Consider the following 26,084-nt stretch of genomic DNA (forward strand, 5'->3'; position numbering starts at 1 on the left):
CTACATAGCTGGCAGAGCTTATCGTTCATAATTGTTATTTGAAATATTATTCATATAACTGATAATCACTATGTTGCAAGTTCCACTGAGAATAATTATTCCATTTTTCAACTGCTCTCTTATCCAGTCAGTGTTATTTTCTATTCGGATGAATCAACTGTTGCTGGGTGAAAAATAATGAACACCCATCCTTCTTTCTCATCATTTTGGTCCAAACAAATTGACTCTCTCATTTTATCGCACTTATTCCGCGAATTGATGATATCACCAGATGATAAATATGAGAAAAGTCGGAAATTTTATGTTTGGCAGTAAATTCTTGAACGCGGGGCATGATGATATCCATCCAGTCTATTCGCGGGAGATAACTTGGCCGGGGCAATAAAATAACTGCCATATAACAAAGTCTGGCTGGAAACTCTGTTTCAGCGCTCAGAACTCAATCTCCCAATTATTTCAAAATGATTGAAGCTTTTCTCCGCCAAGAATTATCCAGAAACAATCAAGATTCATGAAGCTCGATCTTTCCTTCATTTGATGTGATAGCTGCTTTTCAATGCGGAACCGGTGAAGAAGAAGAAAAATAAAAAGAAGAATAAGAAAGAGGAGAAGCTGAAAAAGAAGAAGAGGATGGAGAACAGAAATAAATTTAAGAGAAAGAAAAAGTCAAATCGGAGAATCACAACCAATAAATGCGAAAGTAGTACAGTGGTAATAAAATTTGATTGTTGAAAATATGACCGTAAAATCGTCAAGTAAATTTACAACCTATTCTTTCGAAGCTAGCAGAGCAAGTAGTAGTTTTTCAGTAATAAACATCATGTTATGAAACAAATGAGCGACGTTTTCAGAATGAAGAATTTATGATTCCAAATAAGTTCACTCGGGTTATTGATGAAGTTGACCTGGTTGTTAGTCGAGTTACTGGAACAACAGAATCTTATTCCTGCTGGGTTTTTTCTCGATTATAAAACTGCAATATGTGTCTCAATGTTGCTGAGAAGTATTCTTCAAATTCAAGAAAAATCCACTAAGTCCATTGTCAGATTTCGCACTATGCATTGTGTTCTTGTCCCAACTTGTCGCGTTAGTGCGCAAGTCACTTTGTCATCGGTCCACTTTCACTGTGTTTTCTGCAGTTCACGGATTACATCAGTTTTTTGTCATGCTACATTTGTACATTAATTTTATTGTACATTTTGGTATTATTTAATATTATTTTGGAGTATTTCCTACCGTGTCTAGACGTTTTTTACGCATATCTTTTTCATCGACGTGGCTATGCGTGGCTTCTTGCAGCGCGGTTCGTGCATGCATTTTTCTGTTTCCTTCTTCACACAGCAATGGCGTAACAGTTCACATCAGCTTTTTTCCGTTCTTCAATTTTCGTCGCTTTCAATTCAAAATTTTCAATTCTCAAGTTTTAAATTCATGTTTATTCAACGTAGAATGTTTCTTCCAGTGCTTTGATGAAGTTTCAGTATTTTCGGTTCGTTAGTTTGTGAAATATCTTCAATCATCAGTATTTGGTATGTTCCAACACGTTTCATTCGTCACGAGTGCTTCGAATTTTTATCTTCAATTTAAATTTATTCACTTCTCAGTGTGAGAACTCAAATCATTTTTATATTACTGATTATGAAAATCAAGTTTCCAGAACATTCAACATTCAGCAACAAGTTATCTTATTGAACTGAACATTCATTTGCGGTAGGCATTTTGTGGTAGGGCTTGAGGCCCAATTTTGCATTCATTCGTTTCATTGAAGTAATTCTGGTCTCGCGGGACATTATTACTGGTGTGTTGCTTGCATTCCAAGATCACACTCTCATCATTTCACGGTGCAGTCAGACGTTCTGCTCTGTATCCGTTTTTGTTAGGTTAGTCAGCTAGCTACCTAATCATTCATTGCTAGATCGAAGTATTAGCAATTTTCTTGTCTACCCCGTAGATGGTGTATCAGTTTCAATCAGTTCTTTTAGTGATCTACGAACATTTGTTACATTTCATTCACCATGCCAAGCATTTGGATGGTTGTCTATTCAGACATTCACTTAGCATCAGTGTTGTGATTTTTGGCCGTAGCCAACTCAATTAACTTTGCATTTCATTCACCGTGCCTAACTTTTGGACGGTTCATTCAATTCAAATTCAGTGAATCTTCAGCTACGTTACTATCAAGTTTATGTGTTGCATATCTCAGCTGTGTCACACCGTCATTGTGTCAGTCTTGCCCGTATCGCATTGACAATAGTTAACCTGACATTACCCACTCATCGCTGTGTCGCCGCCGTTCCTGTGTCGTCACCACTGAGCCATCGCTGTTGGCTATCCTGATTCGTCACCATTCCAGTCCGGAGTCTGTCGCTCGGATTGATTCTTGTCCTGCTTGCGGGTCATCCTAGTCGCCGCTCTTCATGGTTCGCCGTCCAGTCCAGCTCCGTAGCTCGCTCTGTCCGCTCCATTTCATGGGTCCATCCAGGTCTCCACCATCGTCCGGTATCATCGAGGGGTCTCGATGTACTGCCCATCCAATTCAAGATTGGATCTCATGCTCTTCATGCATTTGATAAGTATTCTGTATCAATCTTGAATCATTATCAGCATTTTTCATTATTTGTTCAATTGCCTTGTTTGTTTAATTATTATTTGACCTTTTCAGGGTTTACTTGGAATTATTTATTCTAAAGTCGCGATTCCCATTTGTAGACACAACTTTTTACCAATATTTTGGAAGTATTGCAAGTATTTGTATTTTACATTTTTCATATTGAATTATTTAAATATCGATCAACTTCCAATTAATTTTTTGTTGACTTATTATTCATATTTGACTTATTATATCAAGCATTAAGATTTAGTCTAGGCCATTGTCAATTACGTTCTTGAATACAGTGTCTGTTTCATTTTACTGTACTACCTATTTTATATTGTCTTTAAAATTATTAATTACATTGAATATATGCTTTTCAATTGACGTTCAACTCATGATTATTTAGTGTATCTAATAAAACCTATCCAGAACTACAAAGGTTTTAATATGTCCTGAAAGCATTCGTTTTTTTGTTACCTTTAGTATTTACATTTCAATTGTTCTGTTTTTGCAGTTTACCTTTACCTTTTGTACTTTTTGAGATTACTCATTGACCTGATTTTTTTTCTATTTTACTTATTGCCATTTGAAAGTTTATTTTCTCTTTGAATTTATTCATTAGCTCATTACGGAGCATTACATATAGTAGGTTTATACTTATTCATTAGTCACAATTGTTTTTTAATTTGAATGACGAACGATCTCAATGCTAAAATTATAACATTCAAGTCCCAGAATTTATTACTGTAGGCACTTTATTCATAAATGTATGTTTGCTATATATAATATATAATCCGAGTTAAAACTTAGACCTCACTACGTTCGGTCAAAATTATCTTCATTTCTTGTAATTCACATTTAATTATTGGAATTGGTTTCATCAACAAAGGATATTCGAGTTTCTATAATGAATCTTCTACATAGCTGGCAGAGCTTATCGTTCATAATTGTTATTTGAAATATTATTCATATAACTGATAATCACTATGTTGCAAGTTCCACTGAGAATAATTATTCCATTTTTCAACTGCTCTCTTATCCAGTCAGTGTTATTTTCTATTCGGATGAATCAACTGTTGCTGGGTGAAAAATAATGAACACCCATCCTTCTTTCTCATCATTTTGGTCCAAACAAATTGACTCTCTCATTTTATCGCACTTATTCCGCGAATTGATGATATCACCAGATGATAAATATGAGAAAAGTCGGAAATTTTATGTTTGGCAGTAAATTCTTGAACGCGGGGCATGATGATATCCATCCAGTCTATTCGCGGGAGATAACTTGGCCGGGGCAATAAAATAACTGCCATATAACAAAGTCTGGCTGGAAACTCTGTTTCAGCGCTCAGAACTCAATCTCCCAATTATTTCAAAATGATTGAAGCTTTTCTCCGCCAAGAATTATCCAGAAACAATCAAGATTCATGAAGCTCGATCTTTCCTTCATTTGATGTGATAGCTGCTTTTCAATGCGGAACCGGTGAAGAAGAAGAAAAATAAAAAGAAGAATAAGAAAGAGGAGAAGAAGAAAAAGAAGAAGAGGAAGGAGAACAGAAATAAATTTAAGAGAAAGAAAAAGTCAAATCGGAGAATCACAACCAATAAATGCGAAAGTAGTACAGTGGCAATAAAATTTGATTGTTGAAAATATGACCGTAAAATCGTCAAGTAAATTTACAACCTATTCTTTCGAAGCTAGCAGAGCAAGTAGTAGTTTTTCAGTAATAAACATCATGTTATGAAACAAATGAGCGACGTTTTCAGAATGAAGAATTTATGATTCCAAATAAGTTCACTCGGGTTATTGATGAAGTTGACCTGGTTGTTACTGGAACAACAGAATCTTATTCCTGCTGGATTTTTTCTTGATTATAAAACTGCAATATGTGTCTCAATATTGCTGAGAAGTATTCTTCAAATTCAAGAAAAATCCACTAAGTTCATAAAAGTAAATTTTTCAGGAAATCAATTTCCAATTTTCCACATTAATCATAATTTCCTTATAATAATATTTCACAAAATAATTTCTCACTGCAAGAAATTAAATATTTTTCATCTTAATTCGTTTGATAAATTAATTATTCAACATTCATAGTTTATGGAATTGATTAAAAACTAATAAAAAATCAGAGTTCAGAAAAATTCGACTTGGTGCATTTTTCTTTTACGCCAACGAAATAATCTTCTCAACTCCAAGAGATATCAGATACTCCAATCGTGGATTATTTTTTCTCATTATTCTATGGATACAATTCAATCACAATGAGCAGAGATTTGAATTAATATTATAATCAGTAATGTGATAATCATAAGCATTTCAAAAAAAGAATGGAATGTGATGTGAGTTTATAAATCTGAACTTTGAATCATTCTACCGTATCGAAATGATTGGAATATGATGAAAAATTAATATTCTGTATCACTTCGGCTAACATGGGAATGTCTTGCCTTCTTGCATTCTATTAATGTATGCTTTACACGAACGCCTCTGGCTTATGATAGCATCTAGGAATCACTTGGATCAATCATCAAAAAACCAATATTTCAACACGAGAGATTTCATATTGGTATACATTGAGAATGGACTCCATTTCTGGGCTTATCTCTCATTCCGTTGCTTTCAATTTTACACAAAATTTGTGTTAGTATTGAACGAATACATTTCTTGTATTATACATTGTACTCTAATTGAAGAGACTTGATCCACTCTACATACTGTACTCTGATTAATGATTACTGTACTCTAATTATTGTATTACTGTACTCTAATTAATCATGAAAAATGAAAATTCTCAATTTTCTCGAAAATCCTTGATGAAATTACATCCATGAAATTACAACATGAAAAATAAATATTTTTGATTTTCTCTTATCTTCTATTGAGATATCATATGAGAGTCTATCTTCATCAACTTTCAAACACTAAATTCACATTAATATACATGTATTAGAGTAGTAAATATCAGCATTGTTGTATCAGGGTTAGTAGGCTGGATGAATCGACGAAAACTTGCTAATAATATCCATGTTTCTCTCGCACTGAATTCACTTACTCACCTTGAATAATCAAGAGTTCATTGCAACTTGAATCAACTGTAAATAAAATGAGAAGAAAGTATGCCACCTCTATAGTGAATTTACTATGAACTGTCAGCATTGGCTAAATGGGAAGCATTGATGATATTCGTATGGGATGCTGACTATTTGAAGTGAATATCGTAGTTCACGTTCAAATTTGTACGGTTTTGCACAGTCATTGAACATTATTATGTTGACTGTTAACAGATGTTTCAAGAGTATTGTAGGTTTCTATCCTTGTTGAGGAATGTGTTAGATGAGTAATGAGCATGAGATTGTGAATTCTTCAAACCGCAACTAAAATACTCGCATAGATATCTATATCGCATAGATAACTATAATACTCGCATAATGATGATGTTTCGGAACCCATCTAAAAATGTAGGACTTCTCATCTCTCAGGATGATCCAAACCATTAACTCCACACATCAGCAAAAGAATTATTATAATATGAGGGTGAAATGATGTAGAATGCAGGAAGGATGTTTAATGAAAGATCATGTTGTTAACTTCGGCGAAAGTATTGAAAAGAGAATTTCACTCCCACTCCGTAAGTTCTAACAGAATCAACAACTGTGATCATATTACAGTATATGATAGTTATCAAACTGTAAGCTACTCTAGGAATGGTCATAGAAGACAATTCCACTACATAAATTCCGATCGAATGGTTCAATGGTTCAATATTTTTATCAAGATCCATGTTAGGAATTTCAATTTATTACAAAAAAGTTCACAACAAAAAAATTCGATATGGTTGCTCAATGACATAAAGTGCAAAATGAGAGATATAGAAGAAAATAATAATAGGGAAAATTAAAAAATGGCATTATTTTAAAGCATTAAAGGTGAATTCTTTTTAAAAATCAATTGATTATAATATAAGATATAATATAAAATAATAGATCAAAAACAAGAATTTAAACTACTAGTTTCTATGTTTCACATAATCTTCAGGTCTTACTATTTTATAAATAAAAATAAGTAGCCCTGTCATACATAAAAAAAACACAATTTTCATCCGCTAAATGTGTTTTAATTGTACTATCAAATAAACTTGGATCAATCAAAAGTGGATTGAACTCACTCTTTTCAACAAATTTTGAAAGTTCAACGAATTTATCAAGAGCAATTAGAAAACAAATAAATTTTTTCTGAAGTTATCTGTGATAGAAGATACAATTATCATACTAGACAAACAGTTTTCCGCTCTTTGAACTTTAAATAGGTCACCACTCTAGTTGCTGCTATTTTTGAGTCAATTCAGGAAAAAGTCTTAAGAATTCAGTCTGAAAACTGCACTCTCGCATTTTTATAGGGCCGAGATCGTAAAGAGGCTAGGTATATTATTGTGTCTGTTCTGTTGTCCTTTAGACGGTCGGGCAGTCGCTTAGCTGCTAGGTTAGCCTGGAGAGAGAGGGATGAACATTAGGTTAAGGTGAACCATCAAGGATAGAAATAGAAAGAGAGAAAGAGCATCAGGTTAGAGAAATGAACATTAGATAAAGGTGAACCAAAAGGGACAGAAAAACAAGAAGAGAGAGAGCATTGGGTTAGAGAAAGGGTGTTGTGAGTGAAAGAGAAGGAAGTGAAAGAGAATAGGAGAAAAAATACATCGAGTGAGAGAAAGATTATTGTGAGTGTGGTAGTGCTTGTAAAAATTGGTAGAAATATTATTAATTAATGTGGAGGAAGTAACTTGACAGTGTGAATGAAACAGATGAAGTGTATCCACAGATTTGAAGAGAGAAACTTCTTGGTGAAGTATGTGGTAGAGGGGGAATGATTGATAGATCGATTCGAATAAGTTTACATAAGGAAGAGAGGAATCTAGTCAAAGTGGTCTTTTTTTCTTGTAGTTGAGAAGTTGATATTGTGGTAATTATTCATATTGAATGAAAAAGACTAAGAAATTGTCAAAAAACCGCAGATTTATTGATACTTTGAAAGACCGGTTTCGGTTATTACACCATTGTCAATCTCTGATAAACTATAAACGATTTCTTAGTCTTTTTCATTCAATATCGAAGTGGTCTCTTTGGGCTCCATTGAAAGAAGAAAAAGGAGACAATTTCAAATGGAATGCATATCACAGATTGAAAAATTGAGAAACAAAGAGGATGAATGTTTAGAAAAGGAGAAGAAGGAACATGAGTCTTAAGAACATTAGAAGACGCAGAAATTTCAAGAAAAAATTCAAATTAAATAGTGAAGAATATAAGAAAAATGAGAAAAAAACAATGAATGAAGAGAATAATTACCAAAAAATACATATTTAGTATTATCATATAACTCATCATAGTAATTGAGTGAAATGACGAATCATTTATCAGAAGAACACATCGAATTATTAATTTTATTAATTTGTGCATGAAGCTTTATTAAAAAAAAACACATAGAATTATTAATTTGTGCATGAAGCTATATAGTTGGGTGGTAGAAATGACTTCAATTGATAATGGAAAGTTAGGGAATAGAGGAATGTGAGAGAACAGAATTTGTTCAAAATTTGACATTTAAAGTCAGAGGATTGGAAGTAGCGAATACTGACATCTAGAGAAGAAGAGGAAGAGGAATGAGAAGAGGAAAATGAATGATTAGCAAAATGATAATTGAGAGAAGTTGTGGGACAAATTTAGAGGACCGTGAATGATGATCAGAAGTACAAAAGATATAGAAGTGGAAACAAAGATATAGAGGAAGAGGATTGATTGATTGATTGATTGAGTACTTTATTTATGTAGATTACATATATACTGGCATATACACTTATATACAATAGCTTACAATACAGCAAAATTATAGATTAATTTACATAATATAGACTAAGAAAATAATTATTGAACTGTATATGATATGAAAAAGCAATTTGTGATATAATAACTATAGATAATTATATTTATCTACATAAATTGGCGGAGCTTTGGACATATCAATGTCCATTCTTCGGAAAGAATATTAAAAATATCCTCCCCACTAACTCTCTACCAAAAAGGAAGGAGAAGATACAACAAAGTACAAATGTGAAAGAAGCGAGAGAGGTTTTGAGAGAACACAAGGACAGATCAGTGGAACAGAAGGTAAAGGAGTTAAAGAAAGTACCATAAGAATGAGACTGTATGTGTGTAGGACTTTTACCGAGCAATTCTGTCCGGAATAAAGGAAAAGCTGGATCTCTCGCGCAGAAGGTGAAGTGCTATAATGGCATAGGTCGTAGTTGTTTCTAAACTGTGGGGGAAAAATTCAGCAGTCAGATGATACAGTTTTACTATTCCGCTAGTGTTTTATCCGACTGGCATCGACTAGTTGTTGATCTGATGTGAGGGGGGGGGAGAAAACTCAGCTAGAGAAAAGTTTTCGTGAAAAACAAAACGGTTGCTACCTTAGAGTGGGTTCTAGGAGGGCGCGGGAGGGTCGCCGATCTCGCGAGTCTCTCGCTGGCGACATTGGAGTCAAACGAAAAGAAAGCTCGGCGAAGTTTTTCTTGTCCTTCTTTTTCTTCGTTTTCTTTCCATGCTTCTTCGATATGCCGCCCTTTTGAGCTTCTCGCGCTGCCTGCTCCACTGAGCTTGGAAAAGCTAGAGAAGACCTGTTTACATCAGAGCTCCCAGTAAACAAACATATCAATTATTATTAGTCAACTGGCGCCATATCCTATATAGACCTGTCAACCTCCTCCTCTTATCTGCTACCTTCTTACCACTCCTTCTCCTCTTTCTTCACCCCCCACCACTCCTCCTCCTATTCATCATCTTCCTCCTTCTCGTTCTTCTCCTCTTCCTCATCGTTTTCTCCTCATCTTCCTCTACCTTCTCATACTCACCTCCATCACCCTCCTACTCATTCCCCTCCTTCTCCGAAACCTCCTCCTCCTACTTCTTCTCTTCCTCGCCCTTCTTCTTCACACCTCTTACCCCTTCTCATGATCCTCTTCCTCCTCTCCCTCCTCCTCCTCCTCCTCCTACTCCTCCACCTCCTCAAACCCCACAAACTAACCTGAACAACAAACGAGTACTTAACTCTCCCCCCCTCACCACCCAATCTACTCAGCTACTTTATTTTCCATCACGTGATTTATCCATTTCCCACACTTAGACCGAAAATCTGACATGTAACCTTGGCGGCCGGAATTTCCACATTTCATGTCTTGGTTTTCCTTTGTACATCGTCCCGACTCCTTTCTTCTCCACTTTCTTCCTCGTTCTCTATTGCAATCTTTCTTCCTCGTTTTCTATTGCAATCTTTCTTCCTTGTTTTCTTTTGCAATCTTTCTTTAACTTCTCCCCACCACCAACGAATCGGTTTCTTTGTTGTTTTGTTTTTATTCCCAGTCTTTCCACTAATACTTTTATGAGAGATTTCTCCTCATTTTCATCACGTTCCTCGTTCCTTTACCTTCCCATTCCTTGTTCTTCCCGTTATTCCAACTCTTCTCCTTATTCCTCTCAGGCTACTCTTTCTATTCCTCTCCCCATTCATGCTTCTCTCATGAACTAGACTGAAATGAGTAAATCTTGACCATCTTTCTTTGTCTTAATACGCTTACTTCGTTTTGCGTCTTCCTCCTCATTCGTCTGTCTCTTTTCATCATTCATACATTTTCCTTCCCATTCCATTTTCATGCATATATTCTTCTTTCCATTCCATTTCCATTCATCCATTCCATTTTAATTCATAGTCTTCATTCTTCTTCCCATTCCATTTTCATTGATACAAGCTGAGACATTTATTTAAAGAATCTTGTCTCCTTTCTCTGATATTATTATTTAACATAGTGAACTATTTTTGAAACTAGAATTTTTTCCTGGAGAAAGGTTGTTCTAATAATATCGCAGTTCGATATTTTCTGTGAAAAGTAAACGGACCACTTGTTGGTTACTTTTGAAGAACACATGTTTACACATGATTTATTTACATGGTGGGAAATGATTATTATAAACAACAATGACTCTGAATAATGAATCAGTGAATCAACAGTTGGAATTGGAATGAGTGAATAAAAAATCTCAATGTTATCATGAGTATTATTTCTTATTTAAGTTGAGATGTCTTCCAGAGTCAATGAGTTTCTGCAAATATTTATTTATTCATTTTATTTGTTGATAAAATCACTAATCATATTAATATTATCGGGATAGAACAACAGGCATAGCCCAGAACTATTCTGTTCCCAAATTTTGATAAATAATAAAATGTCCGAATAAAAGGTTATGTTCTCACTGTGGAAAGTTCAAGTTCAATTTCTGTCAAAAATATATATCAGCTGGAATTTAGAATGATTCAAACACCACATTATAGTCAAATATTGCACTTGAATATCACAGCACTTTGAATAAATTGAGTCATTTCAGAAAAATACACACAACTTCCATCATGGGATCTTGTCTTGTCGGATTATTTGAAATATTATTGGATGAAAAAATACATTGATGAGTCAATATTGAGAATAGATTTTTCTCTGTCGATGCAAGCTTGTTCTACTGAACATAATAATCAATTATTACTCTTCTAAGATTTTTTTTCATATTTTGGTGTAAATTATATGGAATATTAAAAAATGTATACAATTAAGACGGCACCAGTTACGTAATAGCGATGTCACACCATCTCGCCCGTTACAAGCAATAGAAAGTGAACCAAAATTGGAACCTGTTCGGACAGCCTTTGTAAGAACTTGACATGCACAATTTGGACTAGATCAACACCGCGTGGTTTTTCTAGAAACTTCTCACTTCTGTAAGTCTAGTTATACAATATATGTTACAAAGCATTCTAAATTTATTATTCTCAATTCTAAGTAGGATGAAGAAGGAAATGAAGCACTGAAAGTAGTTATTTTTGAAAATTAGAATGAATTAATCTGAGAAATACATTGAGAGGTTGTATGTCAATGAGAGTCACTATTCGAGTTGATGTTAAATTCACAAGATTATAAGATAACCGGTGTAAGTTTTGAAAGTATGGAAATTCATTTCCATGTTATCGCATGGGTACGTTAAAGTGTCGGTCCCGGCTGAAATTTGACAATCGCCCATTGACGGCTCAAATGATATACTCAGGCGAGGTGGAACTTCCATCAGGAACTCCTCACCAATAAAAGTCATACGAGTATTATTATTATTATTTCCAGGATGAATTGGAATGGTGAGAGTGAATGAATACACAGTAAAAATACTCATGTTTCAAATAGTTTCAAAATATTATAAATAGATATACTGTAATAGAGATATACCACTTACAAAATTGTCTCCAGAGTGATGATGAGAGTGTTTCAACTTTGTAACACAATATCAAACTGACCAATAATAAAATTTAGAGTCTCATAGGAAACCTCTCTATAAAACTATAGAAAAACTTCTGAAACTGGTTCCAAAAACCGCTTTAATCAAACCCTAACAAACTTTTTCATATTTTTTTTCAAATTGAGAGTTATAATGAATATCGAATAGTTCTTTGAGAGGTGAAAATCTTGTATCATCTCAGCCAACTATCTTAACAAGCATTTTCTATGGTTAAAAACTCTGTCGAATTCTTTGTTGAAACAAGGTAGGTTTAAGTTTGACGGACGCCAAGTTTTGTAGTTTTTTTGTAGTTTTGCGAAATATCGACGCAAATATCAAACTGGACCAGAAATCTCGATTCAAAGCTTAATATCTGAGGATTTTGACAAAGTTTTGTAGTTTTTTGTAATTTTGCGAAACATCGACGCAAATATCAAATTGGACCAGAAATCTCGATTCAAAGATGAATATCATTATCTGAGGATTTTGGAAAATTGATATCAATTTGAATCAGAAGTGATTTTTTGAGCTGTAACCCACTCGATGTTGAATGAGTCCAGTTGGTCGGATTCCTCATGAGAATATTCGAAAACATGAATAGATTTGCTGCTGAACCATAACATTCACATCCTTCGACCTTTGGAATTTCAAACAGCTCTCGAAATTTTAATATTCATATTGTTCCAATTTCCGTACAGTGTTTATGATTAAACAATCTCTGGAAATTGAACTGATAATTATTATCTGGTGATAATTCATCATCCTGAATGATTCCCATATAACTTTGGAGAAAATTAGATAGCCTACACATGAGTTTTTCAATTTATTTGAAAGAATGGTGCAAATTTCTATCCTCATTTTTGTTAAAATCAAGTTACCCCAACACAATTTTCATTACAGGAGTACCACACATTATTGTTTCTTGTACCATCATACAGTATGGTAGGCTAATTAAGTATTGATATAATTGTGTAACATAGAAGTATATTACATTATGTATCGTTTCGTTTTTCAAAAGAAATATGAATTTTTAATTTTTTTTTTTGAGCATTAAGTAGCTGGAAAATGTGACTAATGACTTTCCGTTATATTATTATGACTGCATATGGCGATGTTTAGATGAGAAATATTTCTTTATATTCTAACATTGTTATATTTGAGCCATAGCATTCGATAAATTTCGCTAATAACTTATTATCTTCGTTTTGTTTTTTCTTGTAATATTGTACTGTTGTTCATGAGAAACAATAAATTCTATTCTATTCTGGAAGAAAAAAATATTATAGCTTTGAAATGTTTCATAAATATTCACTGATTTCTTGAAACACATTCTGTGCAAATGAAGTATTCTGTCGATAAATATGGTCACTATCACAGCCTACTATAGATAGAGTAGGCTATCTCAAGTAAGCCATGTCACTATTCAATTCCAGCTGATTGTATATATATATATATATATATATATATATATATATATATATAAAAGCGAAATGGCACTCACTGACTGACTGACTGACTGACTCACTCACTCACTCACTCGCAGAACTAAAAATCTACCGGACCAAAAATGTTCAAATTTGGTAGGTATGTTCAGTTGGCCCTTTAGAGGCGCACTAAGAAATTTTTTGGCAATATTTTAACTCTAAGAATGGTTTTCAAGGGTTCAAAGTTCGTCTTTTAGCATGTATATTCTTCTTATTCTCTTAATTATAATTGAAAAAAGGCCATACCATATGTTAATATAGAACTATAATCTAGAGAGAGTACCTCTTCGAAACAGTTGTTTAACTGGTAACTAAATTAATAATTTTGTCAGGTTGGCATTAAGTTGAGTTAACTTTGTTAGGTTGGCACCAAGTTGAAGATTGAAATGCATTTATCGCGGAAAAATTGATTGGGCACTGTTACTTCAATCAGAGCTATTCCTGGGAATATTATATTACTAGCCGTCAGGCTCGCTTCGCTCGCCATATCCGTTTAGCCAGACGTTTAGTCTGGACCCCCGACTGGATCGACCTAACATATGATAAAAATGCTCAAATGAAAAATGTAGGCGAGCGAAGCGAGCCTGCTGATCTCATTCTTGGACGATCCAGTCGGGGGTCCAGGGGACGGAGCCCCCTGGCTAGACGGATATGGCGAGCGAAGCGAGCCTGACGGCTAGTATAGCATAATTTGAACAAAACAAAGAGCGTGAAGGATTGAAATTATCAGGTGATTTTTCCAAGATTTTGGATTCGATGCTGAATGCTATGAATGCTGAATGAATATCGACGCTCTTCCATAGTTCATCATAAACAACTTGAAAAACATGTAGATAAGGCAGGGTTCCAATGCTTTGCTATGGTGAGTGGAGGAATCTCAAACTGAGTAAGGTCTGAAGGATGAAGTGCTCGACGGACTAAGTCCCGCCGCAAAGTAAACACATGCTAATCCACGAAAAGCGATGCACGTCGTGGGATGTTTTATAAACCAATCCCATCCATTAATCATCAGAATTATCCATTATCAATTAGCTGACAAGTGGATTATTCATTGCATGTATTATACAGATGTCTAGAGAAGCCTAGCAATGGTTTACAAAACATCCTACGGCGTGGGTTGCTTTTCGTGGATTAGCGTGGGTCTACTTTGCAGCGGGCCTAAATCACTCTCATTATTCCATTGGAGGAAATGTAGAAAAAGGAACAGGAATGAATGCAGGGAGGATTTCAGGATAGATCTCTTACAATTTGAGAAGTTCAAGATAGGATTCCATAGAGTTCAATTTAAATTTATTGTGAATAATCCAAGTATTTCAAAATCGAAACATCAGAATGTAATTGATATCAACATTGTTCATCCAGTCTAGTTACATACACATACATTTTTGGAGGTACGACTTTTCACTGTCCTCAAAAATACTATTAGATAAAACATAACTTTGCAAACGTGAAACGTGTGTCTGCACACATCATATGTTTGCTGAGTTTTTTTATTCAGTAGCATAATCAATTTCTCATCTAATCATTCAGGATTACACAACTTACAGAACAGTAGCACAGGGTCACACCCAAGACGGTTCCAATTCTAATTTATACAACAGTCTAAATGTATCCAGTTATGAGTTCTGTTCATGAGCACGACAGAAAATCGTACTTGGAAAATACGATGTGTGTAACCAGCCGAACACCAGTCAAAAATAATTATATGACATGAAGAAAATAAATAACAGGGAAGAAGTTCAAGAAAATAGAAGGATGTATACAGAAGCGAACTCAGGATGGGATTCTTTCAGTTTACGATATTCAAGGAAGAGAAGTTCGAGAAATGTTCCGAATGGACACGTTTGGTCCCGGCTGCCCAAAACAATAATTTGTCAAATCTTGTTAGAGGCTCTGAAATTGATCAAGTGTGAGAGCTCCATAACACCAAACCTAGAAGCCCCGCACACAAACATCGAGTTTTGTTCGTACGGTATTTTTTGCCGTCCTCATAAATTCTTTCAGATTAAACAGATGATTCCAAACAGATGATGTTTCTCAAGTTCCGTACAATCTGATAGGTTATTCATGAGGACGTCAAAATATTCTACGAACAAAAATAAATGTGTGTATGTGCGGGGCTTAAAGCTGCGTTTACACCAAAGTTATTAACCAAAATAACTTAATCTTCATAGATTCTAATAGATTGAACATAACTTATCATACACATGATGAACATATGTGTTTGTCAAGTTCTGTTCAACGTAATAGAATCTATAAAGATTGAGTTGTTAACATTTTGTTAGATAATAAATTTGGTGTAAATGCAGCATTAGTCATCCAAGTCACTTCATATTTTTACTTTCCCTGCCCTAGGTAAGGAAAGTATTGCTTTCCAAAAAAATTTAAGGTACCTACCCTAATTTCATGTTTTCTATACGTTTTAAGGTCCCCTGAGTCCAAAAAAATGATTTTTGGGTGTTAGTCTGTGTGTGTGTGTGTGTGTTGTGTGTGTGTGTGTGTGTGTGTGTGTGTGTGTGTGTGTGTGTGTGTGTGTGTGTGGGTGTGTGGGTGTGTGTGTGTCTGTGAACACAATAACTCCATTCCTAATCAACCGATTGACTTGAAAATTTAAACTTAAGGTCCTTATACTATGATGATCCGACAATAAGAAATTCAATAAAATTTAATTCAAAATGGCGGGTAATGGCTAAAAAACCATGTTTTTCACGGTTTTCTCAAAAAAGGCTCTAACGATTTTCTTCAAATTTATACCCTAGATAGCTATTTATAAGCCCTATCAACTGACATGAGTCTCATCTCTGGGAAAATTGCAGGAGCTCCGTAATATTCCTGAGAAGAATGAATTTTGTTAAATTTCTATCACGATTTTCTCAAAAATGACTTGACCGATTTTTTTCAAATTCATACCCTGTATAGTTATACATCAGCTCTATTAACTGGCATGAGTCTCCTCCCTGAGAAATCAACAGGGGGTCCACCCCATTCTTGATAAATTTACTTTGTAACCTTTTTCTCGTGCGTGAGGTAGGTAGGTAGAGCAGTTTATTCAAAAGAACACAATCATGTCGATATTTCATTATTGTAGAACAGCTGTTTTGACAACTTTCAAAAAATCCTCAAATTTCATAATTCAAACAAAGGAAAATGTACTCTGAACACAATAACAATAGTATAATCGTAGTTTTAATTATTCAGCCGCCAATCGGCATTATGTTATTCCCCTAAATTATCCTCGTTAATGAGGCTTATGGATCAATGAGCAAGGAAAGTTGTGTGAGTGTACCACACCAGATTTTTATCCATTCAACTATCTCTCATAACATGATAACACATAAATAAAGAATGATCAAGCATAAAGAATAATCAAGAGAACTTTCCATGAATCAACAATATTGCACTCATTCTTTACCACTGGATGCTCCAAAAACAAAAATTTAGAGTACAAAAAAGTATTGTTGTTCCAAAAAAAAAAATTTCAAGAGCAAAAAGAAATATTGCAAGTTTCTTATAAATCAACATATTAGAGTGTACAGAATAATTGGATTGCCGATAAATAATTTTCAAGTAATAAAACTGCACTATGAGTTACCCAGAAGTGAAATAAGTGATCAAGAAATCATCAAGTGACAAAAAGTAATGGAATGACTTACCTTATGCTTGGAGCGTTCCTCTCTCGAAGGCGGCTAAGATAAGAGTGACGACCTGTCCTATGAGCCACCTACAGCCTACAGCCAGTGAAAGTGATTTGCCGAAGAAATTCAGCCAGAGCCGGCCGATATATCATGAAAATGGCTAGTCGAACTGGAACATTAGCAAACTGATTTTTTTGAGTTCAAGGCTATTTTTCACAATTATCAAAATGCTTCTATACATGCTACACTCAATTAGTCGTATCAAATGAATAATTAGCTGAATATTTGAGTGAAATGCAGTTCGATTCAATTGGAGTTGTCATAGAATTTGCAATAATTAGAGGCACCTATTGACCTGTCTATATCGTCATGATGCAAATCAAGTTATTGAATCAATTCAAAATCTAGAAACTCTCAGGAATGTTGCATACATACTGATTGTAATAATGCAAGAATATCTCACATGACGCTTGATAGGATTTGGTTAATAGTGATTGAAAATAGATTTGGATATAATGAGTATTCAATGGAGATGAATTTTATTTTCCAAAGACTTTTCTACAGTTTTCATAAACACTCTGTTCTGTATCTCAATCAATCAATGGATCATACAGTTTTGGGGAATAGACATTTATTTATTTATTATCATCTTTGCTATCAGTAATGATTCTTACATACTACTACATCCTCAAATAGAATCAAATCAAACTGTTTATTCCTCAAAAAAACAAAACAATAACACAATACATGTAAATAGTAATAAAAATAAAAATCTCAGTACCCTTTTTCTAAATTATTTTATTTCATTATTTGATAAAATAATTCAAAAAAAGGTACTGAGGTTTTTATTTTTATTACTATTTATATTACTAGTAGCCCTATACAGAAAAGACACAATACATGTTATTGACAGCAATAAAAACTTAACATATACACAGCATTATAACATGACTGACTATGAACCTAGTAGCCTATGTTGATAGCATAATGTTCATGAAATATTTCTAAAAATACATGACCATGATTACAAAGTTGAATCGATAAACATTAATAACTACTATTGCTGTTAAACTAATATATGTTGAATAGGAGGAAGGTCCCCGCATGGGCCGTTTCCTGTCTCAATGATACCAATCAATAATTTTCATACATCAACTCTTCAATTAATTCTCGTTTCTAATAATATAGTGCTATTTATGGTTCAATTTGAAATTTCAAAGCGTGGTTCTAGAAAATTGATCGTTACACGATCATTTGTGATTCTTTTTTTAAACATCTTTACTTATGGGAGAGCTCTTCAAAGGTGAATGGATTTTTTAACATTATATTATTATGTTTATACTATTTTACAACATGATGGCATTATTTGAATCTGAATTTATTGTTTTTTCGAAATGGCAATTCAAATAGACTTACAATATTGAAAATGAAAAATATTTATTGAAAACAATGGTTTTTGAGAATAAAGGACGTAGAAATGAAAGTAGAATGATAGAAGTAAAGATGTGTTCTAGAATAGTCCTGAAATATCAATTTCTAGTATCAGAGGACTACTTGCCACATGCACCAAACTTTCCCACTTCTATGTTTCTGATGAAGTAATATTAGTAAAACGTCTTTCAGCAATCTAATAATTGCCAACTGATGAACTATTCTATTCTTGTCACCCTCACTTTCTATCAAAATTAGAAAGCAGCCTGTTCAACAGCTAATTTCAGCCTGATTGAAATCAGCCTGAATGTTGAAATCAACCAATATTTCAATTGCCAATGTAGATGAGAAATGCTAGGAGACACGCTATATCATTAGAGTCCTAAATTATTTCCTTCAAGTATGAAATTTATTCAATTGAAATTGATGAACATCATATAACAATTATAATAATTGTTACTAGAATTATAATAATAGTGAATAATATATTCATTATGTGGTAGAAATATGTGGAATGCAGATTGTGCTTATTATTTTATACAGATTGTGATCAATCATAATAGTTCAAACATTCTTTGAATTTTCTGAAAATATCTAGATATTCATTCCACTGTTCTTTGGAACTTGTTGGTTTTTTTTTAATATCATTAAACTGAAGCTGAAATTATTTATTTTGGCCAGTTAGTTATGATTGATTCTCACTCACAAAGCATTTGCAGATTGATTACTATTTTTATGATTTTTGTGATAATCATAATTGTTTTTCAATTTGGATAATGAATAAGCCTGCTTACATCAATTTCCTCTTCAATTCGCATTCCATTGATTATTGATGAAGCAACATTCATATTTGTACAAAGTAGATATATTGATTAGTTTTTGAAAAAAAACTCACAAACTCACTTTTTGAAGCGTCTATTATCAATTATTTGGAGAGTATAGGAAATCTTAGTAATAAGGCTACTGGAACCTATTGAAACATCTCTTTTCCAAAGTTATTCCATTTATAATTATAACATACTCATTCTATGTCAGTTTTTTTTTTATCGTATTTTTAAAATTCATTTTTGAACAAACTGTATGTGTTTCCATAGTTGGAAGAAACTTACAAAGCTCAAGGTTGCGCTTTCTCCAATCCATGATGGGAAATGTGAGATATGTTTTGTTTCCATGATTATCACTCCAACTTCAATATTATAATTTTTTTTCCAACTTTTATTATAATTTCGAGCCCAATCTTATATTCATGGATCATATTCAATCAACCTCACTTACTTAATCGACCGTTTTCATTTTAGTTCCCATGTTTATTTTGGACTAAAATTGTATAGAAATTGTACACGTGAAATTTTAACCCTATTTTGAACTGTGTCATCACTTATAAATTTGGAAGAAAAATAGCACAAGGGCTACCTTATTATTTTATCTACCAATGTTTCATATAACATCAGTTTTATCTGTATCGTAAATAAATGAATGAATGACCGATTATGTTCGATAACCTAATTCAAACGTATTCCAATAGAATTACTCATGAAAATTTGAGGTTCAAACTATCAAGACACATTCTTTTAAAAGGTGGTCAAAAATTTTTTTTAATTTTTCTCAACATCTACGATTGTTACGTTTAATACTATCCAGTGACTGGTTGCAGGACTGTATTATAATAAGTGGTTTGAGACGAAATCGAGAGTTTTGCTATATATGTGTGGCTAGTTCAATGGTTCGATGCTGGGAAACCGGTTATTATACACTGAACAGATTTTATTTACAGGCCCTGACCTCCATTCCATGTATATCTTGTAACTTGCTCACAAGTTTCAAGTTTGCTCATACCATCACATCAGTACAAATTATTCCGAATCTATCCACAGATTATGTCACAAATTACTACACTGAGAATTCTCGTCTCAAACTTGCCGAATTTGAATGATGTGTCACAATATTTTGGAAATACTTTGGAAGGATTGGCAATTTGTCTTGACTAATCAAATTTTGTTGACTTTGTTGGAAATAAGATGGGTATTCTATACTCATATACCTGGTTGCTCATCCATCTATAAGAGACACTCGCTAATAAAATGATGTCATCTGAACGATCTAACCTCTAATAAAGCTAATAAAAACTAACTAAACAATAAGCAACTAAACTAACAGGAGTCATAAAACCAATCGAAGTGTTCTAGTGTTCTGTTGAGGCCATTTTACTGCAGTTAAATATATAATGAACGTGACTGCAATTATATCTTAGTATCCAAATCTTCTCATTTTCAAGTCCATATCAATCGAATGCATTGTTACAATCATATCAATCTTCCATGAAGATATCAGATGTCTTTCGATCATCCATGAAAAAACCTAATCCACTTCTAACAGGCATGGTTTCCTTTCGGACTCTATTTCTATTACCCCATTACCATCATCTCCATTACCACTATTTAATAGATTATCTCTTTCGCGATGTAGAAATATTAGAAAAACATTAATGATGGCGATAGAGTGAATAGATGAACATACTATGATCTCCGAAGAAGGTGTGTTATGGAATCAATTAAATGAGAAAACTCCATCTTATTCAGAATGTCACAGACAAAATTTACGAAGGGACTTGCATCAGTAAAAAATTAATGTGTCAGTAAAAATCACCGGAGAGTTGAAAACTAATGCCGTCATTGGGATTCAATAATAGAGTTTTTACTATCATCATCACCGCTCTAATTGAACTTTTAGTTTTCTGTGAATAGGCATGATACATAATTGAATCACTATCAATCGGCTGACTGAATACGCATTTATTTTATTTCCACTCTTAATTTTTCATTTGTACTAACACTCTTATCATTGATATTCTTGAAAAAAGGCGAACCTTGAGCTTCTTCCATCTCAAACTTAGATAAATTAACATGCAAATACTATTGCAGATTGAAACATTTTATCCAATTTTGAAATACCGAATTACGGATTGAGATTTGATGTGAAAGACTTCTTTTCTAAACTTGAGAGTTTATTAAATCAAGTGTCAGATACCGTACATGTATTCTGGTATTTTAAATTCAATGTACCTTTTTTTAAAAGCGCAAACGGATGTTTCCACTTCCCAAATACGGATCACTCCCAAAATAATCTTTGTGATAATTTTTTTTGTCTTAAAGTAGAAAATACCTAAATACCTCTCTATAATTACTCCGTTTTGAGTTTCCAATAGTTAACAAGATAGTCCAATCCGGAATTCCCTGATACGAATCATCCTTTATTTTTTCCAAGAACATAGTCTCTTAATTCTCTACCACCAGCCTGTTCAATGAGATATCTCTGATTGGGTTATTTGATGGATAATGTAACAGTTATTCTCATAATTTTAAAAATTATTAAAAGATTGAATGATGAGCATTTCAGTTAGCAAAGTACTGTACCTTTTGCTCTGGTTTTTTGTTTAGGAGAGACCAATATTACCCTGCTTCTCAAAATTGTTTTCTTATCAAAATAACATTAGCAATAATTCAAAGATAAGCAGTCAAACTTATCTGTGTTGTTGATAAACTATTCCGAACCAATATTACTTGATGCAATACCAAAGTTTGCTTGATTGAAATTCATGTATTTTGTGATTTATTTCTAAGTGTTAGCATTCCTTATAAATATAGGCCTTACATCAATGCTTTCCGTTCATCCACTGCTGTTCAAAGTGAATATGGCTATAGATAATTCAATCACCATTTTTAAAACTCATGAACTATTATCAGTTGCTTCTAATCAACAACCACGAGTATGATCTATAATCACAAAGTTTGTGTTACCACAGAAGGAAAATAGTAGCTCCCACATCCCACATGCGATAGTGGTTAGTCTGCAACCGGCCTAAGTCTAGTTACACTGATATCGATTTTTTCTCGTATGATTTTCTGTAGTCCTTATAAATTTTATTAGATTGAATAGATAATGTTTGTCAAATTCAGCCCCGCACACAAACATCGATTTATGTTCGTACGATATTTTGCCGTCCTTATAAATTCTATTAGATTAAACAGATGATGTTTGTCAAGTTCCATCCAATCCAGTACTTTGAATATGAACCATCCTTGGTACATTGGTTTTAATCTGGATATCGGGACACCGAGCTCCGCTCTTGAGTACAAAAGCATACGAAATTTATTACGAGAGAAGAAATAAATTATAATATATTTATAGTTCATACAGAAAGGTTCTATCCAATCACAGTGGATTGAGATTAATTCCCAGAGAAATGCGATAATAAAATCCTTAAAATAAAAATAATAAATCATTTCAATAAAATAGCTTATCGGAATGGTTCTACTGGAATCAGGATTAAAACTTAACCGGCTCTTGTACAACCGGCACTAAGTACCTGATTGAATGATTACAAAAGTTCAACAGCTGAGTCATAATTTTGTCTCAGTTCCACACACATGCACTCGCTCACTAACTTCCATCATCAACAGACGACGAAATTATCAGCTGTTTTTCCAAGGATGAATAAATCCTTCAGCGAGTTTTCCCAGGGATGAGACCTAGTGCAATCGAATTTTATATTATAAATTCACTATGTTCTGAATTTCGTGAGAATCGTTAGAGCCGTTTTCGAGATTCAGTGGAATACAAAAATCTAAACATCTAAACATTCAAACATCCATACATCAAAGCATCTAAGCATCTGAACATCTAAACATCTGAACATCTAAACATATAAACAGAAATTGCTCGTTTAATAGTATAGGATAGAAGTCACAAAAAATCATACGTCAAAAATCGATAGCTTAACTAGCTTTTAAGTAACCACAGTGTAAACACTTATGAAGGCATATTCACATATGAATAATGGATATAATGCCAAATACAAAAAATATTTTTACAAATGAAAATATTTGTAAAATACTATAATTTTTGGCGCGACTAAACTATGAACAATATTGATCATTACATTTACTGTCCCGAGGATTTTTAATATAATATTGCCTACCATTTGTAAATTCCCAGTTGTGTCTGAGCCTCTATCATACAGAAAAAATGAGATGCTTAACGACAATGAGTTCAGAGCCTGAAAAACTGCGGGAATAATCTGAACGTGAGTGGTGAGCGACACACTATCATTTTATATGGGAGCGAAATGTGTCCCACAAGAGATCTATTCCGGTGTATCTTCATAATACAGTCTTCGCTCTAATACGACTGAATATATCACTGGAGAATGATAGTAAACGTTTTGCATGTGACATTGACGTAGCGGCAAAATTTAGCGAACAGATTTATCGCTGGTTCTAATGGGCGTGGACAAATTTTTCTCTCTCCCGAACAAAACTGAACAGTCACAAAAAACTGACGAGCTTTCCGTTCATATTACGCCGGAAAATTGTGATTTGATGACGGAATAGGAATTTCGTTGATGTTTTTGACTCAAAGTTGATGGAAAAGTTGGTTCTGCCCATGAGCATATCAACAATAATTTGATGATAATTTGTGAAATTCACACTTTTGGAAGGATATTGCAATATTAATTATAGATATTCTCTTGATGATAATGGGATGAATCTATTGCAAGAATCATGTATTATAATAGTGAGGTCCACGTTCTTAATGGCTTTAATTTTGATCAACATTGGTGTTGATATCCTTGTCTATCATTCAACCAAGCAGATAGCACTATCCTTATCTAGCTCCACAACGTGACCAGATCGTTTTTCGACAATATTTAGAAATAAAGCCTCGTTCATAAAAATTTATTAATAAATCATTGAAAAATATATGTTTTTGATGAATAAAATATAATTTATTATTTTAAACAAGGATGAACATTAAGTAGATATTAAATAAGATATTATATCGGTATCAGCCATCCTCTATAGAAGTATAAAGTGCATAGAGAAACAATTAGCGTGAGTAGATATCTCATGATATAGGGCGTTTATGTCGCAACTTTTACTGTTATCTCAAGCCGACTACTGTCGATTATTGTGGATTTTTCTGTTTTGACCGGGTAAGAGTGTATGAACGGCACAATATGAAAGACTACCACCGTCATAAAGCTTTACGGGAAAGAACTACGTGGACTATAAGCTTGAGATAACAGTAAAAGTTGCGTCATAAACGCCGTATACCATGGGATATCTACTTATGCTATTGTTCCTCCATGGTACAAGGCAGAGAGTCATCAACGCTTTTCTCCTAACTTCCTCCATTGCAGTTATAACGTGGAACTCAAGAGGCCTATAGTAGGCCTAATTGATTATTCAAATTAGAGAAGTCTAGAGCCAGGTTGTAAAAGTATGTTAAATCGTATGTGAAAAGTATGTTGAATTTCAACTGTAATAGTACCTACTAACACAGATTCAAGCCTTTCTTGTCTGTAGTACTAATTAAAGATGATTTCCGCTTATCTGATAAGTTCTTGTGGCATTCACCTTTCATTCAATCAACATTAAATCAAAACGACTTTTGTGCAACCGGGCATTATGTTATAATAACGCCTACTGTAGTAGCCTACTTATTAAGTGTGAATATTTCTAAGCAGGCCACTCAGGCTAGTTTTATACATCCATAGATTTTTGGATATCCGATTTTTTGCCGTTCTTATAAATCCTATTAGCTTGAACGTAACTTGACAAACACAAAATGTGTATGTGCACATAAATATGTGTTTGCCAAGTTCCGTTCAATCTCTTAGAATTTATGGGAACTGGAAAATATCGCAACAAATAAATAATAATAATAATATTCATAATTGGAAGTGATAATAATAATATATATTCGACCAATCAACATACATTGTACAAAATATTTCAGAAAAAAAACACTCTTAACTGGTGTAGCAAACACCTTCGCAAGCACAATACATTGTATATCAAAGTCTAAATGAAACCCCCAAGGTAATCCTGTGTGGGCCCTTCTTTATACTTTTCAAGTCCAAAAATAGTTGTGTTTGTTACATTGTGAGATTAATTTTTAGAAACATTCTTGAGTTTGAAGATGGCTGATAGTTGTAAAGTGAAATCCACTTTAAAGTGACATCAATCCCTATATTAACGCTTTTCATTTAATCAATGCTGAGGGAAGGATTTTAGCCAAGCTACTTCCGTGTAATCGAATGGGCACGTTAAACTGTCGGTCTAGTCTGAAGTATATGATAGTTGTTTCATTGTCGATAGTTCTTTCAATTGTATATTTAGGTCAGGTTTCAGACCTGAATATTGAGACCTTACCGCATGAGCACTATCATAACCCAAGAGCCATACGATTTTTTTTCTATATATGCAAACTTAATTTTGAATCTCAATGTACATAGATACCACTAATGTTAGGTTGAAGTCAAATTCAGCTCCGTTCTATCTTCCAAATTGAATTCTCCTTCAATATAACAGAAAGACTACAATAAATACAGAAATATATGTCAATTGATCATTCCTGAGAGCCTTCATGTTGATCAGACATGATTTCATGAGATTTGTATCAGTATTCCCTCCAGTTTCCTGGAAAAATATTGACACTTTGTTGAAAAATATGAAATTGATGTTGCTTTCCATGACGAAACACTATATAATAACTCTATTGTAGTTCTGACACTGT

General features: G+C 33.6%; 1 protein-coding gene across 1 annotated transcript in view; it reads right to left on the reverse strand.

The window, feature by feature from the left end:
- The window catches only part of LOC111060855 (elongation of very long chain fatty acids protein 1), a 39,630-nt gene extending 22,323 nt beyond the window's left edge, over nt 1-17,307 (reverse strand). The window contains exon 1 of the mRNA XM_039426353.1: nt 17,094-17,307. The gene's annotated coding sequence lies outside the window, so the exon portion shown is untranslated. The remainder of the gene's footprint in view (nt 1-17,093) is intronic.
- Nucleotides 17,308-26,084: the final 8,777 nt, after the last annotated feature.

Source organism: Nilaparvata lugens, chromosome 4 (genome assembly GCF_014356525.2).
Source record: "Nilaparvata lugens isolate BPH chromosome 4, ASM1435652v1, whole genome shotgun sequence".
NCBI lineage: Eukaryota > Metazoa > Arthropoda > Insecta > Hemiptera > Delphacidae > Nilaparvata > Nilaparvata lugens.